Raw genomic sequence first — 15,858 nt, 5'->3', positions numbered from 1 at the left:
TTAAAAAAAACGTTTTTCACTTATTTTCACTGTGAATGACAGTTATAAAAAGGTTGTACTATTGTCATTTTTTAGATTTTTTATTTCAATGAAATGTTTCAGTTTTTAAAATATGTTTAATCTGTCAGTATTTAATCAATTTCATGAAACTGGCAAGAGTTGCGGTCGAATTTTGAAGACTTTTAAGATGAAAAGCCTCTGAATGGGTCTAATTTTAACAAGGCAAGTGTAATGTTTCTGGCTCTCCCATAGTGATTTTATTTTGTGGTTTGTTAAGGAATTATATCCTTATTGGTAAGAACTAAAGTAAGAAGCTGCTTTTAGAAATGATAAGGAATTCCTCATTTATGTTGAATGACTTCCATCTTTGGAAAGGGTCAGAAATATCCCCAACACTGTATTTTCATAAAGGCTGGGCATTTTTCAGACAATACTGGACTACTGAATTTTGCCCAAATTAGATTGAACAAAATCCCGTCTTTGTTCGCAGGCATCGTATTCCACAATTGAATAAACCAAGATGGTGCCATAGAGTAATGGCCCTTCCTCAAGGAATTTGTGTCAGTAACTTTACGATTAGTAAAGGTTGATACATATTTTAATGGCCACCCAACCTTAAGGACAGCGTCCGGAATAAGGAACAAAAAACCTTGCCAAATGAGCAACAGCACCATCAATTTTTCAGTGGCAGAACTCATGTCCCTCACCTATGTGTCTACAGATTACAGTTTTTAACATGAATCATTTTGTTTTGTTTATTCAACAAAGAACATTTTTGCCCAGGACACCAGAGCCTGGAATGGGATATCTGCCCACTCTAGCACGCTTTGCCTGTCCTTGATGTTCACGCCGCCAGTGAACGCATTGGATATTGAGGCCATGCTGTTTTCTTTCCTGATTCGTTTAGTGCTCCTCACCGCCATCATTTGCATGACATCATGTGGAATTCACTTGCCTGCTGCCTTCCCAGGAAGCTCCGAGGATCCTGAGCTTAGCCGCAGTTGAGCAGGAAACCACAACTCTTGCAGACGTCGGCAAGGCTGGAGCACCTCAGGCAATCTTTCCTTGCCTTTCTTTTTTAGTCCACCAAATTCTATTAGTCATTGATGGGATTATATGGACCTGGCATATGTCTTGTGGTGCCTTTATGACTTAGCTTTCAAGTTTGAATCCTTGTTTATTTCATACTGGGGACACCACGCAAGTGAAATAAATGCCCCTGTCTTTCAAGTTGCAACCACAAAGCTAGCTCTCAGCTGCAAGTTTATAGTCCCATTCCTTGTATGTCTAGCTGCACACACATGCTGTAATTACTTTTCACTTCAGATTTACGAGTGAGCTTTGCTCGTCATTACTAGATTTGCTTGCTGCTCTGAATGTCATTTGAGAGTTTACGAGTTCTCTGATTCATTAGTTACTCTACCAGTCAAAGTTGCCAAGATCATTTTTAACCAATGGGCTTTCAAGCTTCCAACCGTGCCCCCACCCTCCTCTTTCATGTTTGATATCAAATAGTTTGTCTGATAGATGTTTCCTGTGTTGGTGGCTTCACAGCCTGTCTGGCAGTCTGGCTTTCAGAGCCAAGCAGAAGGTGTGCCCTGTCGCCCACGCCCTGCCACGTCCGTGCTCCTGTCTGGGCAAGGAATGCCACCATTGGGACTCTGGGCAAGAGTCTTTCAAACTAAAACATTTTGGTTCAAAAAAGGTTTATAGTAGTTGTGGCAGGTTAATCCGAGACAATGTTTTGCCCTGAACGAAACACGGCTGCTCAGCAAAGACCCAATAACATGTCCGCTTTTCATTGTGAGGCCCAGGGGACATTATGCTTCCTCTGAGGGTGGAAACATGACACCCTCCTTGTGCCCCCCTCCCCTTGTCTGGATCTTTTCTCTCCAGCTCCTCCACTCTCTTGACATTCACAGTCCTACCTGAGGTTTAAGGGAAACTGTGAAATGTTTATGGCATCATATCGATGAAAGATTACTGTCATATCTTGGTTAAGTGAACCGCTCAGCTGGATCTCTTGGCCCCTCCCTGTCTCTCTCAGGTAATTGCGTATATTCATTGTGTCCAGAAGGGACCCCTACTCCTGGATAATCGCGCAGCTCCTTCCTATGGGGCCACAAGAGTCTCCCCAGGAGGGTTGCTTTGTGAGTGAGTGCTCTCGGATGTAATCCTGAAACCAGCTGCATAGAGATGAGCACGACGGGCACCCTGACAGGGGTGCAGGATTTCAAACCTGGACTACAATACGATGTTCGTTGCTCTGCCTGTTTTTGTCTGGGTTTTCAGCCACCAAGGGGTGCAGTAATGCATCTTCATCGATGGAAGGCAGACATATATATCTGTTTATGCTCATGCAAGTCATTCTGAGTGGAAAGATCGCTTGACTGCTGCAGTTTTTTTCTATCTCCTACTGATCTTTATGCTTTTTATGGACTTGTCTCCTGAATATTGTGCTATGCCCCCTTCCACTCTTTTAAGCTAGTAAAGAGAATGTAGCTGGAATTGTTAAGGATAGGAGAGGTTTTGTAACTGCCAATCCTAACTGTCATCTTCTTGATGCTACTGTACTTGAGAGTGACATTTGGACATGTCACTCTTTTTTCCTCATTTGAGACAGCTTTTTCATCAACACATACTAGTACATATTGTGGACTTTTCTCACTGGCTGCGCTCAGTGCTGGACATGGAAAACATTTATTGGGGGAACCGTCACTTTTTAGCAGGGGCAGGGATTTGGGAAGGAGGGGGCGGGCCCTCGGCCAACTTGCCAACACAGTGGGGGTCATTACGACCCAGCCGGTCGGGTTACAACTGCATGGATTAGCCACCTCTTATGGTATCCAGTAATATGGACCCCGTAAAATGGCAGTTTTTACCAACAATCGCAGCAAAAAGGCTGTGGTGTGACCCAGTAAAGGTTTTTCCATTATACCACACAATGGAGTGGGGTTGTGGGGGTGTCCCCTGCTCCCCTTATGCAGTATAATGGGTCTGGGGGTCTGGGGGTGTCCCCCGCATCCATTACATGGATTGCGGGGGCCACAATATAGCCTTTTTGCCTCGATTTGCTTTAAAACAGCAATTTTCGCAGCAATTTTGATACATGGAACCCATCTTACTTGGCAAACAAGATCCTCCTCTGTTCGTCTACATGCACAATTCGAGCCACCAACTCTCTCTTGCTTATGATCCCAATAACTACGGTTATCATAAGGGTAGAGAGGCGTTTTACAGTTATGGTCCTCGCCTGTGGAACACCCTCCCTTCTTACATTTGAACTTCACCGAGCCTGTTGACTTTTCACAAAGCATTGACGACTTTCCTCTTCTGCTGCTCTCACCTACTGATGCGATGCACCCAGATGCACCCAGGAGCTTCATGATTTGCGTTGTTATCAATACAATCAATCAATGAATCTAGCAATTAATCAATCACTTAACCAAGGAGTTCAGAACTACATTCCAGGCCCTGGTAATCTCCTACATTAAGGAGGGTAATAACCTCCTCAGAAGTGTTCTTGCGACACAGCTAGCCCCATGACTGCCGCAGAGCAGGCCGTGGCACAACTCATACCGGGAAACAACATTTCTCCCATCCTAAGCAAGCTGCACTGGCTTTGCATCTCAGCCAGAATACTGTTTAAGACTGCCCGCGTTACCTATCAAGCAGCCACTACTCACACACCTGCCTACCTACCTGGAAAGCTCTGTAGCTAGGTGGCTTGTGCTCCTCCAGGAGCCAGGCCCTGGTGAGGTTCGAGACGATGCTGGCATGAGAGGTGAATAACAGGGAAGAGGCCTTCCCGTGCTACTCCATTCCGCCTGCAGCGCCCTACCTGTGGCATCTGGAGCACGCCAAGGTTCCTGCAGTCCAGGATGGAACTGAAGACCTTCATCTTCAGCCAATACCCAGGTGACACCTAGCCTCCTTGCATTCCCGCATCCCATCCCCATGGCTGGAAGATCCAACTTCATACATTGAAACCCCACTTCCTCCCCTAACATGTTACCCTCATCAACAGGAACTTTTCATTCCTTCTTACCTAGCTACATAAAAACCTAAATACAAATAAAGGGGATTGGAGGAAGGAGGACATGCTACCAGAGTCTGTATGTTTGCCGTGAATCTATGTGATCACTGAGAAAATAAAAAAACAACGCCAAAATGTCGAATTCGTTATTTTCTCCTCGTGCAATTATAACCGGGGGGAGACCCTCTGCAGCCCCTCTCATGCTCCCGTTACATAATTAACTACCCTAACCCCCCCCATCCCCCCGCATATAATTGCGGCTAAATGCCAAAAGGAAACAGCAGCGTTTTGGCCTTTGCTATGTTCGTCTGCGCAGTAGTGTGCTGCTGCCGCCGCCTTTGTGGTTTTATACAGCACGAGCAGTGCAGCACTATACAATGATAACAGAAGGGTTTCTAAAGAGTGTGCATCCAAGGTATCACAAGTGTTGTGAATCTCTAAAGTGAAGATTGATTTTTACAACAGTCTGAGCCTGGGAGCCCGGATAGCATTACTGGGCGAGGGGGGTCGGTGCAAGGATGAGGTGATGCCAACCTCGGGAATCGGGTAACGATGCTTCAGAAGCACTTTTAGATCAAGCAATATATGACACCATTGTTCGTCGAACTGTCAGATGCGCCCTGCTGGTGGGGCTGGCGCCATATCCGGGGTACTCAAATCCCACACCCTGAGCGATCATCTACGTTTTAGGGTTATGGCGAAGGGCAGATTGGTGGAAAATACGAAGTTGGTAGATGAGGGGAGGGTGCTGACTGGGGGAGTCACTCATCGCCCTAGGTCGTAACTTAGCCAAACAAAGGTTTTTCCTCAGTTTTCCAAGGCATTCAAGACGAGGATCCGGCAACTCCGGCTGAGTGTTTCCACAAAAAGTGCTTCTTCTCTCCTCTCAGAGGTGTTCATTATTATGCCTCTCCTCCTTCCCTTTACAGCATTCCTGTCCTTTCAAGAAATACTCACAGCTCTACTCAGCTCTTAAGAATGGGAGGATAGCTCAGTGGCAACGTGCTCGCCTTGGAAGCAAGACGACATGCAGTAACACAGGTTTGATCACCGGTCCGCGCTTAGAAACCTCCGGCTGTTTAGCGCATTCTAAATAACCAATCGTATCATATGATGGCTTTAGCCAGGGTCAGACCAGAAGTTAATGATGCGTAACAGTTACACATAAAACTGTTAGCCAGTGTCATTCTGAGACGCAAGACCTTTACTCTGGAGCAAGATCTGACTTCCTTCTGTCTTCCCACACTGACATTTGATCAAACCAGCATCCAACCATTCAAAAAGAACTGTTCACTGACGCACACAATGATCACACCTGGGCATCAGTGAAAAGTCTTGAAAGATGAAGATCACGCATTACACATCAGAAGATGGGCACTTTTCATCTACTTTAATATTTACTGGTTTCAATGAAGCAGGAGACTCACTTCAGGGACCTTTGCTTGCTCTGCTTTGTGGCGGCTAATTTATAATTTGTCCCCTTCCAAATGAAGTATTCGTTCCATCATCATGCACTGGCTGGGGCGGGGAAGATGGTTGCTGCCATGCTGTCAAGCCATCCATGGAGGCTCCCGGTCAGGGCAAGATGGGAGACTATGGGAGCTTGAATAGCTGCGAAGAGCAATCAAGGGGCCTCATGTTACGCTGCAGCATCACCATTGGGGCGATATTTAATTACATTAACTATCTTCATTGGGTGACTTTGACTCCTCTGAACTAATGACTGAGGCCTCTGGCTGGCCACTAGGGCATGCTTTAAGAACTGATTTTGGGATAACATGAACTGATCAGTCACACTGGGGAATCGCTAATCTCCACTGGCACCAATGGGATAAGATAGTGGACTTAGTATGTATGAAAGTGAGGGAAAAGTGCCAGCTGGCATGCTGCGGGCCACCACTTTCCCTCCCGCACCACCATCATGACTAGGGAGGGGCTGGGAGGATAACTCAGGGGCAACGCGCATTCCTTGGAAGCAAGACATTACTGGCCAGCTCGGGTTTGCTACCTAGTCCCACGCTTAGAGGCTAGACGCTGACATGAACTGTGATCTAAAAGCAAATGTCATTATTTTCTTTAGGGATAAGCGTGCTTGGAAAACAAAAATGTGGATTCTTAGATTGCGCCTAATGCCGGATTACGGCCTCTAAGCACGTGGACAGGAATCAAGCCCATACGGCTTGCATAGTCTTGTTTCCAAGAGGAGCACGTTGCCCCTGAGCTATCCTCCCGGCACCCAAATAATTGCGCAGCTGGGCTCGTCCTAATAGAGTTTAAGCACTACTGTACTAGAGGAATGCCTTGTGCTGTAAGGTGGTTCTGCTTCTGCTAAGCACAATCCTATAGTTAAGATAAAACCTCCTTGCATAGACTTTTCCCACTGTTCTATCACTGATGCCTTTTCATTGGCTGGACATATTTGCATGAAACTTTCCAGAATAAATGCTTACCACAGGGCTCTCCAATCTGGGACGAGTGCAGAGCGTTCATTAAATGGTTCCATAGTCATTTAGGGAACAATAAAAAGCTGTTTTCGGCATACTCCGATTCATTTTCGCATTGAAAAAAGATGCTTCCATTGAACATACATAACACGAATTCCGTGGACGAATAGGCTCCAGTCTCAGGAAGATAGCTCATTGGCAACGTGCCTGCCTTGCAAGCAAGAAGACACAGGGCAACGTGCCCGCCTTGGAAGCAAGAAGACACAGGGCAACGTGCCCGCCTTGGAAGCAAGAAGACACAGGGCAACGTGCCCGCCTTGGAAGCAAGAAGACAGGTTCGATCCCCGGTCCGCACCTCTGGCTATTAAGTGTGTTTTAAATAACCAATCATACCTTTTTTTTTAAAACCTTTATTTTTGGTCTTTCAACACACCATACAAATACGCACCCACATTAGGGTGGATTTAACTTTACGCCGTCAACCAGTGCCCCAACCCCCCCACCTCCCTCCGAGCCCCTCCCCCTGCCCCTGCCTCATCTCCGCATCGTCCACATTGTGCATCGTTTCAGCCTCCCAGCTGGTAATTCTTGTCAGTCCGAGTTAAGACTGCATCAGGGTGTGTTCCCAGTGTCTAGTGGTCCCTCTGAGGAGGTGTCGGCCTCCCTTATCAGGAAGGATATCAGCGGCCCCATATGTCGGGCGGGCGCGCGTGAAGCGGGAGGAGTTTTATGAAATCTGCTTCTGTGTCCTGGTAATAGAGTAAGTCTTTCCGCCAAGCGGTGTAGGAAGGCGGGGGGCCGCGGCCCCATGCCATGGCGACTCTCCTGCGGGCTAGTGTCAGTAGGACTCCGGTCAGTTTCCTCGACGGTGCGGATAGCAACCTCGTCATTCCCAACAAAGCTGCCGTGCATCGCTGTTGCACTACTTCACCCACGATTGCGGATGTCGTGTCTAACACTCGGTTCCAGAATGGGGCTACTTCAGGGCATTCCCATGCCAGATGCACGAAGCTCGCTGATAGAATACCGCATCTCCTGCATTCTGCCTGGGTGTCGGGATGGTGTTTATTAGCTTTTTCCGGTGCATAATAGGTTTGGTGGAGGAAATTAAAATGGATAAGTTTGAGCCGGGAGTTAAGTGAAATTTTCTGGGTCTGCTTCAGAATGTAGTCCCAATCAACCTCCGATATACTTGTGTTTAGTGCTCGTTCCCATCTCGTTTTCGCTCTTGTGTTGACGGGGGGCGTTCCGGTGGACAGTGCTTTGTAGATTTGCGACACCAGCCTGCCTTCCCCCTGTGCTTGAATGACATTATGCAGTAGCTGCCAGGTCGGTGGCTGTCTCGGGAAACCAGGCAGGTGGGTCTGCATAGTGTATCGAGTTCGGAAGTAGAGGAACACGTCCAGTGCTGAGTCGCCCCGTTTCTGTTTGGCTTGGCCAGGGGTCAGGAAGCCCTCCTCTGTGAATAGGTCTCCAAGGGATTGTATGTGTAGTTTGTCGACCCACTGGTGAAACACTTTCTCTGATGTTAGGGGGATTCCAGGAATAAACTTAACTGGTAAGAGGGGAGAGTACCTTATCTGCACCCCCAGTTTGTTTGCTAGCGACTTCCAGACCCTGTATGTTGTAAGCATCACGTTCATTGTGCGGTTGGGAAAGGGAAGCTGACTGAAAACCACGGCAGTTAGGAAGTTGGGTGTTGCCAAGGCCCTCTCGACCTGTACATGGGGGCGAATTGTTTGCGTTGCGTACCAATGGCTGAGGTACTGTGCTTGGGCTGACCAGAAGTATTTTTCCATGTCTGGGAGGGCTAGACCACCGCTGGACACGGGAAGCGTCAGTATTGCGTACGCCACTCTGGCTGGTCTGCCAGCCCACAGTAGATCCAGAACCAAGCTTTTCAGCCTTCTCAAGAAGGATTGTGGTAGTAGCAGCGGGATATTGTTGAAGAGATAAAGTAATTTTGGCAGCATTACCATTTTGACTAAGGAGGTTCTGCCCCAGAGTGTCAGTGGGAGCGTCTTCCAGCGCGTGACCTTGTTCTGTAGAGACTTAAACACCTCCTCATAGTTGTCCCGGAATACCTCTCGTGGGTCCAGTGACATTTGGATTCCAAGATAACGGACCCTCGAGGTTCTCCACTCGAGTCCGAAGTCATCGGCGAATTGTTTCGTGTCCCGGGTCAATGGGAAGACGACTGATTTTGAGTGATTGGTTTTCAGTCCGGAGGCTACCCCAAATCTGATGACTTCCCGCATGACCGGGTTCAGGTTGACTTCAGGATCTCTTATAAATAGTGCTACGTCGTCGGCGTATAAGGACACAATTAGTTTGTGTGGGCCGATGGTGAGTTCCATTTGTTGGCGTAGTTCCCGCAGGTTGGAGGCTAGTGGCTCCATTACCAAAGCGAAGATTAGTGCTGACAGGGGGCATCCTTGTCTCGTGCCATGTTGCAGGTTTATTGCTGCTGATTTTGCCTTGCCCACTATGATATTGGCCTGTGGGTTGGTGTACAGGAGAGAGACCAGTTTGATAAAGTGGGCTCCCAGCCCCATTCTGGTGAGAACCATGAACATGAACGGCCACTCCAATGAGTCAAATGCTTTTTCTGCATCAAGCAGGACCGCGATTGCCTGGCCTGCAGGGTCTAAAGCCTCGATGATTCCAAACATTCTCCGGATGCCGAAGGTCGTATTGCGGCCAGGTATGAAACCTGCCTGGTCTGCTAGTACTATGGCAGGCATCAGTGGCATCAATCTATGCGCCAGGATTTTAGCAAGGATTTTATTGTCCAGATTGAGCAGGGAGATCGGGCGATACGTGGCGCATTCGTCTGGTGGTTTTCCTGATTTGTGTAAAAGAATGACATTGGCCTCACGCGAAGATTGAGGAAGGGTTCCAAGCTCTAGCGCTTCCTCGTACACCACTGCCAGCAACGGAGCCAGGGGTTCTGCAAAGCCTTATAAAATTCTCCCGTGAGGCCGTCAGGGCCAGGTGCTTTGGAGGGCGGTAGGGTCTTTATGGCTGCTTTGATCTCTTCTTGTGAGATTAGTTCGTTCAGGGGTTCACGTAGTTGATGTTCGACCCAGTGGAGCTCTGTGTCTTCCAGATATTCCAGGGGGAGGAGCAAATCTTTCGGTAGCTTGGCACTGTAAAGATCTTGGTAGAATAGGCCGAATTCCTCCGCTATCTTTTCGTCAGTGTGGACCACTTCCCCTTGCATAGTTCTGATCCTTTCGATTTGGGACTGTTTATTGTCGGCTTTAATTAGATTTGCCAGTAAAGCAGCACCTGGTTTCTGGCCCTCGCCGTATTGGCGGATTTGGTTGGTGCATTGAAGAAATTTCACCTCACGCTCCGCTGGGTCATTGAATTTATGCAATTCCGTCTTCAATGCCGCTGCAGCTTCCGGGTTGTCATTGTTCGCGTTCTGAGTTTCGAGCTGTTTTAGTTTATTTTCACTGCTTGCAAACTCGCCCCTAATGAGCTTGAGAATGCCGTTTTCTTTGGCGAGGCAGACTCCTCTGATAAAACATTTAAAGGATTCCCAAATTAAGCTTGCCGATGGGACCAAACCCAAGTTGGCTCCTAAGAACACGTCTATCTCCTCTCTTAATTCGGAGGCAAAGACCTCGTCCCGCAGTGATCCCTGTTTGAAGCGCCAGCATTGTAGCGGCGGGGTGGGGCTAGCTGGTGTAAGCTTGAGGAAGATTGGTGAGTGGTCCGAGAGTGTTCTCGGGTGGATGAGGCACCGGCCACACGCTAGGGTGCTGTTGGTTGAGGTAAAAAAGTAGTCAATTCGGGAGCTTGTGTTATGGACTGTAGAATGAAAGGTGTACTTGCGCCTTTCCCCTTTGGAGACTCTCCATGTGTCCTGTAAATCAAATGCTTTGCAGATTTTCTTTATTTGGATAGCAGCTTTTGAGGTTGGTTGATGTGTGGCCGATGATGTATCTCTCGTAGGGTCCATAACCATGTTCATGTCACCGCCCCAAACGACCATGGCTGGGCCGAGCGCGGAGAGCTGTGTCAACACCCAGCCGAAGTTGTTATGGCCATCCACATTTGGAGCATATGAGTTGACAAAGGTCACTTTCTGACCTGCGACGATGCCACTCACCAGCAGTGCTCTGCCTTCCTCGTCTTTTGCCGTGTGCAGTAGCCGGAAACTGAGCCGCCTGTGTATGAGGACCGCAACACCCCTCGAGTATGTGCAGTATGATGAGAAGTATCTGTGGCAGCCCCAGCTTTTGGCCCACTGGCGGTCACTCCCCGGCGTAAAGTGCGTCTCTTGAATCAGGGCCACGTCTACATCATGGCGTCTGAGATAGTGCAGGATTTTCCTAGACTTAGCTGGGATGTTACCCCCTCTTATGTTCCATGTTAAAATGTTGAATGGGGCGACTTTGCTTTTATTTTGGATCTCGTTTCTAAATCAGCGGGCGGCCGTGGTCTGGTTGAGCCAGAGCTGCTGACTGGGTCTGTATGTGAGGCATGGGAGTCACAATGCGATGATGAATATGGCAGCGAGCAGGGAGCAGGCAGCGAGCGGGACAATCGGGAACTGGTGGCGTTGGACTTCTCAATTAACTTTGTAATATTCGAACTTCGGGCAATCCCCAACTGGCCCATAACGTAGCTCTCCCGAGGGTGGGCAACCTTGAACATGCTCACCAGGAGGTTCCAACTTACCCAAACCCAAACCAAAACGGCCCTAGGAGTCGCCATGTCGAGCCGTGCGTTCCACACCTCGCCGGGCAGACACCACTCAGGCTAACAGTAACTTAACGGTAGGTAGCTGAGCTCGGGGTGCCTGGGGTCTCCCAAGTGTCCCAGCTCCGACTTGTGCTGCTGTAATCGGTCTGGCCCACTCGGTGCAGCTGTGTCGGGTCTTGCGTCCTTCTGTGTCCAACCGTTTAAGGAGTGTTCCTGGGGATTCTATCTCTTTGTGGTCTGGGGCGAGCCTGATTCTGATCCAGGAGCCCTAGACGGTCCAGGAACAAATTTGCTTCATCTGGGGTTTGGAAAAATTGGACCTTTCCCTCGTGCTGGACTCTCAAGCGTGCTAGGTAAAGCATGGAATACGGCAGTTGGCTGTTGCGGAGTCTCTGTTTAACGCTTGCAAATGTTTTCCTTTGTGTTTGAACTGCCGGGGAGAAGTCGGGATAAAAGTGGATTTTGTCCCCATCGTGGCTCAGATCGCCTTTCTCTCTGGCGAGGCGGAGCAGGGAGTCGCGATCTCTGTAGTTCAGCTATTATGGGTCTAGGGGGAGCCCCTGGGGCCGGTCTCGTCGCGGGAATCCTGTGGACTCTCTCGATTATGAATAGGCGAGATAGGGCCTCGCGGCCGAATAGAGTGATGCATAAGGCTTCCACGAAGTCTTCCATTTTCTCCTGCGTTTGATGTTCTCTCACCCCGACTATCCGTAGGTTATTCCTCCTCGACCGACCTTCGAGGTCCTTGCACTTGGTGGCGGTTAGTTTAATTTGCGATTCTAGCTGTGAAACTCTGTTTGTGAGGGTTGCCGAACTGTCATCGAGATTTGACACCCTTTGCTCCACCTCGTTTAGGCGTTCGGCCTGGGAGTCCATGCGGTGTTGCATGAGATCGACTTTGGACGCAAGACCGTCCATTTTGTTACTCAGGCTGGCGATGTCTGCTTTTAAGTCAAGGAGGATTTCTTTGATTTCAAAAGGGTTCTCTGCCGTTCCATCCTGGTGGGAACATTCGGACGATGAAGCTTGATCTTCTGGGTGGTGAGGGGCTCTAGGGATCAGGCCACTCTCAAAGTTTAGCTTCCTCTGAGATTTATCGTTTTTCCCCATCTTGGCTGCAGGTGGTCAGGTTGTGCCTCGGATCCCCCTCCGGATCGGACTGGCCGTGGCTGCATGAATGTGGTGCTTGATCAGCAATGCGGGGCGAGGGCTGGACGTCGTCGTGCGCTGTGCTTTTCCACTGATAGCGCAGCCCCCTTGGTGGGATTCAGTGGAAGACTGGCGTAGGATTAGTGTTGCCCGCTATGCGTGCAGGGGTTGACTGTTAAGGCGCTATACTGGCTCGTGTCAAAAGAGGTTTACAGAGGTTTTCTGCCAGCTCTTCTTGGTTCAGGGGGTGAAGCGATGGACAACCCCCTGCGCTCTTGATTCGTAGTACAGGGCCGTGTGCTGGTCTGCGACAGGGACGGTGCTACGCCCCAAGTGGAGGGGTTCAGGTCGTCTGTGTGTGCGGGTGCCGCACCCGTCTGGGCCTAGCGGGTTGCAGGAGTGACTGGCTTGCCGGGGGGCGCTTCGCTGCTTGATTGTCCCTGCCACTGCGGGTACGGCTGCTGCCTAGTACCGAAGGCGGAAGGGGGGGGAACAGCACTGATTCCCCACCACTCCTTACCTCCCGGGGCCCCGGAGACGACCCCTCTGCTCGTCTCCCCGGGTGGGTGTAGGGGTTCTTGCTGGGCGGCTGGCCATCTTCCGGGGTCTGTCGCTCCACGGCCCGCGGCTGGGAAGCCGGATGTCGGAGCCGCAGGTGCCAATTCTGGGCGTGGGGGAGGCCCAGGCGTCTTACGGCTGACTCTTCCGCTCCGGCGATGGTTCCTGGCGGGAGGAGGGGGATGGTCAGGGTCTCCTGCCGGCTCTCTCAGGCCACTGCCGACTCCTTGCCAGGAAACTGGCCCCCCGTCTCGTGGGTTGCCGGGGGGGGTGCGTCGGGCTCTGCAGTGGGGGAGCTCTGCTATTGATGCGTGGGGCCGAGTGGCCGACCCCGCGAGTTACGGCAGCCGGGCCTCTCGGGCCGAGTCTCGGCCTGGGAGCTCCGATTTCACTCGAAACTTCGGGGTGGCACAGCTGGGGACATCAGCAGTTCGTGTACCGGCAGACTGGGGGTCAGTGGCGCCAGGATCCGCAGGATTAACCAGGATTGATGCAGGGCTACGAGGGAGCTCTAACCTAAGCGGCCATCTTGGATGGCCCTCTAGCGCCCTCTCAACCAATCATATCTTAAGTAAGAGACAACTTGGGCACAAATGCATGTGCTGGTACTTTTTTTCATTTGGTGTAAAACTGTGCAGTTGTTTTGAAATAATTTGATGGAGAAGGGGTGCCTATGATTATGTAAAACCTTTATATAGGGAAAAGAGGTGCTTAGTTGGAGAGTTTGGGGTATGCTGGGAGACCATTTGTGGCAGAACGTTTTTGTCTTACAGGGGGATTTCCACACGAATCTGGTAGGATTCTCGCAGTAATGTCGCGAGACGTGCTTGGAAAAAACATTTATGACACAAGCCAGTGAGTAAAAGGGGGTAATAGAAGGGATCCCTGGAGGCTTTATAGAGGGGTATGTAGGAATGAAGAGGGGGCACATGGGGAGCTGGAGTGGGGTTGGGGGAAATCTTTCAAATTGTTGCGCATTTTCCCATTCCACACTAATTTGCCATCTTTTTGTCATTGATGAAAGTTATTTTCCCGGTAATATAAGGTCAATTTTGCAGCAATTTTGCTTTAATTTACCTTTGGAACAAACGGGCGGTCCATAAAAAAATGCAAAACAAATGCAGGAGACCTCCAATATTAGTTCATTACCCATGGCCGGTGGGATCAGCTCATTTAATTGTAAGGGGGATATGGGCTAGCGCTCTAGCCGTGGCCCCATGGCTATGACCATGGTCTTTTAGCTTATTTGCTGCAACCGGGAAAGTGGACATGGCCAAAGGCAATGGCTAATGGCCCACGCCCATTTTGGCTATTCTATGCAATGTGGTGGGATCTAGTAAGCTACTAGGGAGGGAGATATGGGACATGACTGAGTGAGGGGGATATTGGCCTCGGCGGGAGTACTAGCCCACTTGCTACAGGCAGGGGCGTGTGCGTTGTGTCTGTAGGCCATGGCCTGCAGTCTTTTTGCCTTATTGTTGCAACATGGACAATGGACACTGCCTAGAGCATCTGCGTACCTATTATGCATGGAGATGTGGGCCGTGGCCCGTGACCCTCAGTCTTTTATAGTAATTGGTGTTAAAAGAACAGCAGTCCCAGACGAAGGCCATGGCCAGTGGGCCCTGGAGAAGATACATCATAAACAAACCTTGCAATTCAGTAAAAAACCTTTAAGAGAGTTCACTTGATTTTCACGAGCTTTGTTGTGATATATCAGATCATATTAACTTTATCTTAGCTAAAACTTTGTTAAAGGGATGTAATGGTTGCAGGACACCAAAGAAATGTACCAATTATGGACAGATACACACCCGTGGCTCTCGCTCCCCCATGCACTGCCTATACCAATGCACATGACATCACTGATGGCATCACAAATGGCATCTGCAACCAGAGCATCCCTTTAACAAAGTTTGTTCATTGAATTTCAAATGTTTTTATAACTGAAGATGTCTCCTGATTTTCCAGAACTGTATGTAAGTTATTATTAATTCCTCTATTCATATATATGCACGATCTATAATGTTCATTTAAAACATATTTGTTGCAGCACATGTTGGTGTGTGTCACGTTGAGCAGCACATGCTGAGAATGCACATTAAGGCTGACCTGCATGGTCCATGAGGTCTAGCCATGCCCAAAAGCCCTGCCAAGCTGGCCACAGTAGCCAGTGGTCCTGGCTTGCTGCCTGGCCCAGTGTCCACTACACTCCATAATGGGACTTGGGCAGAGTCCATGGATTGCTGCAATCCCCGGGCATTGTATGATATGATATGATATGATATGATAGGGCATTTATAACGCGCCTATATACAAGTGTTACAAGGAGCGACGAGGCAGGGAGGGGGGGACAAAGGGAAGACAGACAACGATCTTACTAGGCCCGGTATCATTCAGATTGCGCAAGTGCATGGGAAGAGGGGAAGGGAAAGTGCTAGGGGCAAGTGCAGTACATGGGATAATGGAATAATAAGATAAATAAATAAGGGGCCAGCTGGTGGCAAGTGCAAGGTAAGTGCAGAACAAAGTACTGGGAGGGGGGCTGTAGGGATACAGAGACAGTCCCGCGGTGCAGGGTTGCCAGGGAGGCAGTGCCGGGGGCAGGTGGCTGGGCCAGGGACCGAGATCAGTGAGAGTGGCCCGGTGCCAATTCGGTGCAGTTTCAATCAGGAATTTAGCAGGGGAGAGGGGGAGAGCAAGCAGAAGCAACGAAGAAGGTTTTGAGGTGCTTCCGTAACCGGAGATGGTTCTCCTCAAGTTTCAGGGAGGCAGGAAGGCTGTTCAAGAGTGAGTCCCTGCTGCGGAGAGAGATCTACTCCCAACTCGTTGCTTGGAGAAGCGGCTGACCCTGAGGGAGTTGGAGGTGGATGAGCGAAGAGCTCGAGAAGGAAGATATTTAGGAAGGGAGAGTTGAAGGTATTTCGGCCCCAGAAGACCTTGTGGACAATGCAG

The 15,858-nt window shown here is 49.5% G+C and overlaps 1 protein-coding gene across 2 annotated transcripts in view; it reads right to left on the bottom strand.

The window, feature by feature from the left end:
* The window catches only part of TBX4 (T-box transcription factor 4), a 613,533-nt gene that overhangs the window by 37,635 nt on the left and 560,040 nt on the right, over positions 1–15,858 (bottom strand). The gene's annotated exons all lie outside the window — the stretch shown is intronic.

Source organism: Ambystoma mexicanum, chromosome 9 (genome assembly GCF_040938575.1).
Source record: "Ambystoma mexicanum isolate Mex_15411 chromosome 9, UKY_AmexF1_1, whole genome shotgun sequence".
Lineage (NCBI taxonomy): Eukaryota > Metazoa > Chordata > Amphibia > Caudata > Ambystomatidae > Ambystoma > Ambystoma mexicanum.
This window is presented reverse-complemented; position numbering and strand designations above follow the sequence as displayed.